Below are 4,595 nucleotides of genomic sequence, written 5' to 3'. Positions count from 1 at the left end.
AGCAACTCCATTACAGACAAATTCTAAAATGCATCGCTATTCGAGTATCATTTTTAACATCATCTATCAGTGAATCAAACTCTGAATACAGATTTTGTAGCCCTTTATTACCTTGGATAGACGTACTTCCCATGCTGATTTGCGCGGAGGTAAACGTAACGGCCTTTGTGACTTGGTTGATTTCGGTCTTAAGGGGGCCACGACTGGGGTCTCCCTCCCTCCGTTCCTCCCAGGGCACCGACTCCACCTCAGACCTCTGCTCCCGGCCAGCAGAGTGTCTAAGGATACGAATCAAGTCAGAAACAGCTCCAGGTAACCATCGCACGAGTCTGCAGGTTAGTGACGAGAGCCTTTACTCCTTCATTCCAGCTCCCTGGCACCAAGAAGATGAGCTCGGTTCCCAGGGCACGGCCAGGGCGGGGGCCGGTCCCCGCCACAGTTCCACACGCGGATGCTCAGGGGAGCTGCATCCGAGACGCCTCGGAGCCTTCTGAAGATCAAACTCTGGGGGGCCCAGGGCTTGCATCTCGGGGGCGGGACTCAGGAACGAGCGTCCTAGGTGACCCTGATGGGCGTTCGGACTTGCGAGCATCTGTCCCGAGAGAGGTCACAAAAGGCGGCCACGAGAGTTGGGATGGAGCTGCCACCGAGCCTCGCGCAGGAAAGGCGGATGAGAGAGCAGGCCTCGGCGGCACTGCACGGAGCAGGCGCACCCAGCCCCGGCCGGCTCCGTCACTCATCCCCACTCGTAAACACGTGCCGACGCCTTTATTGCTGGGGGCCTAGGGGGGAAGAGTCGGAGGGGACAGACCTAGCTTTTGGAACTCAAGGGCTGGTGGTGACACAGATATTAACCACACGACTGAAAGGGGACGAGCTGCAGAGGCACCAGGACCGCCCCCTGCACCTCGGTAGCCACTGGCTGCTCAGGCACCAGAGCAGAAAAACCCAGAAACGCCGGCTCTGGAGAAGCAGAGAGGATGCTTCTTTACCAGTAGTTTCTATGTCAGTTAGGAAAAGTAACTCGTAAGATAGTCTCTGCTCAGCGACGCACTACACAGGGTTTATAACAGCAATCGGCACACATTCTGGAGGCTGCCGGGTGTGGTACCTGTTTTCATGTCGTCCTGCTGGAAACTGAATTTGATACAAGTGGCCTATTTAAAGACACAAGGTGATAAATTAAAAACCCTTTAGAGACCCAACGTATGATGTGGGTGCCCGTTCACAGTCATGTGACATGTTTTCGAGAAACGGGTCAAGTTCTTATGTGTAGCGCTGAGCAGCCTCATGCCGGTTTTATTTAACTGGGGACAAATACAGAACTCTGGGGATGGGGTCGCTTGCCAGTATGTAGACGAATGACAGAAACACACACCTACAACATCCAAGGTGACTGTCTAGAAACCACTGCCTCTCTAGGCCCCAGAACGACTTCCAATCAAGAGGAGCTCATCCTCCAGCCAGTAGGATGGCCACTTCAAAGATGGCTAGCACATAAAGATGCTTTAATCACTACCCTGCGCTCAATGAAATTTAAGCCTCGAACTGTCCCATGAGTACTGCCTTATAATGCTTATTGCAGCAGCTTCGGGATCCTGAATTGAAGGTGTCACATCCCCTCTGCCACTCAATGCCACTTCATCGAGTGGATTCCTCAGCATCTCAGCACTCCAGCTCGATAAAGAAGCCGCATCGCAAGGATTCAGGAGTGTCCGCCTCTGGCTTCTCTGCTTCACACGAGAAAGCAGAGAAATGGGGAGAAATGGGAAGAAATGGGAAGCCCAAGAGAAAATAAAAGTGTCATCATTAGCACTAAACAAAGAGGAGATACGTGAAGAGGAACAGATCTGCAGGCTGACAGAGGACCGAGGACCGACGGAGACGTGAGCACACACCGTACTGGAAACACTCACTGTGCGCCGTTTCAGAAAACCCTTCCCTACCTTGTCCCACTTCATCCTCTCTAAATAAGCTCCAAGTAATATGGCAGCTTTCTCCTGACAAAGCGTGAAACTGTGTCCTTACTATCGATACGGGTTTACAACGCTTCTGTATTCCTTCAATCCTAAGAGCGCGGAGACCCGCGGCTCCCCACGCCCCGTCTGCCGACACGACGCGCACTAGCTGGGGTCCTGGGTCCCCACTCCGCGCCGCCTGCTCCTGCGGCCAGAGGCCAGCTGCGAACGGAGCCGGGCAGGCGCTGCGAACGCCGCTTCCCCCCGTCGCTTCATCCTGAAGGACAATGACCAGGAGCCTTTCTCCACGGGGACGTCATTCTGGTCCCCTTACATCTGCACGCTTCTTTATGCAGTACCTCTGAGCAGCCCGAAAGAGGGGCGCTTGTGTTTCTGGGGTTTCCGTCCTGCAGGCGACGGAATGACCAAGAGACAGAAAAATTAGCTACGCAGAACACTTAGTCAGGTGCCTGCGAGGCGGCTCCACCAGGGCAGGTCACGGCACGTAATGGGTTTAGCACCGAAACGTCACGACCACACGCAGAAGGCAGCGCAGGGGCAAAGGCGTTCAGACGGGCAGCTGTCGGCCCCCTGCGCCCCAGTCCGGCAGGCTTGTGGCATCGGTGGTTCCGCACCTGCCTCTGGATCTGCTTTCCGGCGTGGTGTCCCCCCCCTGCGTCACGCTGGCCACGTGCGACTTCTCGGCACGGCCGGGCAGCAAACGCGACGCGAGCGGCGGCTCTTCGAGGCGCTCGGCACTTCCGGTCGCTTCCGTGCCCGCCGCTGGGACAACGCGCCCGTGAGCGCATCACGGGAGGGCGCGGCAGGTGCGGGCCGAGACACGAGTGTCCCGGCCGAGGCCGTCCTCGCCCAGCCGCCTCCAGTCGCCCGCTGCCTGTGACCGTGCGCGCGAGTGTGCCCAGGTGCACAGGACCACCTGTCCGACCCCGGCCCCACGAGCAATCACTAAAAGGTCCTCTCCGAGGCCACTAAGTTTGGAGCCGGGTGTCACACAGCAAAGGGTAACACACGCCACTCGATGGAACAGCAGAGAAGGTGACTTGAGGACCAAACCTGCCCAACCAGAAGCCGATCTGAGGCCCGTCTGGACCGTAAGCCTGACGATGCATTTCGGGGACTCACGGCAGAGCCACGAGAAGACCTCTGCTTTGGGAGCCAGAGCAAAACCTTCAAGGCCAGTGTCCGGCAGGGCGGCTGTCGACACAGCTGATTACGCCCTTATCCGCCCCCTCCGCCCCCCTCCCCCCCACGGCACCCGAGGCGCTGCCACCGGCCGCCTCTGGGTCTGTTTGCTCTAGATAGTTTCCTGGAAAGAATGTGGGCCTTCATTTTGAGAGTAAGAAAAAATGATCTAAGCTCTGGAACCCAAGCCACAACTCCCACATGTCACTGGCTTCCTTCCCAGAGAAAAAGGCCACGTGTCACCTCATCTTCTCAGACCTGCTGCCAGGACACTTAATCTTCTGATGGTCGTCCACTGGCACCAGACCCCCTCCCCTCCTAGAAACTTCTCACTCGCATCTCTGCTCCCCTCCACTGCCTACTCTCCCGGCATCTCACAATCTGCTCTTTGAAAAAGTGGACACAGATGCCCCCAGATGCCCCCAGAAGATTCAGAGTCTCGGCGACAGTCTGTCCTGCCCGCTGGCTTCACTCCAGAGCCCCTGCGCTCACTGGAGCTGAAGAGAGCAGCCTGATGCCTCCGCTGCCAGGCCCCTCGGAAGACGGGTGATAAGGCACGGAAACCAGGCAGAGCCACCGCCATCGTCAGCAGTCTCATAAGCAGTCGCTGCGTGGGGCGCTAAGACACCCCCTCCCCTAGACTGACCATCTGTTTAGCTTCAGGTCACTTCTGTCTCTCGGGGATCCTCACGACACTGGTTCCCACGCAGTGGGCCACCGGCCCCGTGAGGCAAAAGACTTCCCTCCAGGGGCCATCAGACCCACACGCACCCAGGCGTCATCTGGGGCCCGAGAGAACAATGGGTCTCACATGGACACACGGACTAGCGTTTTCCAAACGTGATTCACGAAACGGACATCGAATATCTTACTAAACCCACAGCCACCGTGTACGTGTGTGCGTGTGCGTGTGCGTGCACTAGCACGTTACACATTTTCTCAGTTATCGAAAAATAAGAGGTCCGGGTTGTATGACCCTCCTTGAAAGTTTTGGTCATTAAAAAAGGTCTCCATATTCAAACAGGCTGAACAGAAACCACTGCTCTAAAAGTCATTCTAGAATATTCCAGAAGGTTCATTCTTGGGTTGACCTAGGGCCGCAGACATTCTCTGAAGGTACCTAATATGCTTCAGACCAAACCCCAACATACATGTCTCAGGGTCTAGGGAAAGCTTCCCCAGATAGGAACGGGATGAGCGCTGGCCATCACGCAAGTTTCTCAGGCTTGGCGCTGCTGACGTTGGGTTAGGGAGTTCTTGGTTGTGGCGGGCTGTTCGTGTATTGTAGGATGTTTGGCAGCACCCCTGGCCTTCACCCACAAGATGTCGGTGGCACCCCTCCACCCAGCTGTGACAACTAAAACTGTCCCCAGACACTGTCGAGTGTCCCCTAAGGGATAAAATGCTCCCCCTGTCCCCAAACCACTAGTCTGG

The sequence above is a fragment of the Pteropus vampyrus genome, unplaced genomic scaffold (assembly GCF_000151845.1).
Source record: "Pteropus vampyrus isolate Shadow unplaced genomic scaffold, Pvam_2.0 Scaffold90, whole genome shotgun sequence".
Taxonomy (NCBI): domain Eukaryota; kingdom Metazoa; phylum Chordata; class Mammalia; order Chiroptera; family Pteropodidae; genus Pteropus; species Pteropus vampyrus.
This window is presented reverse-complemented; position numbering follows the sequence as displayed.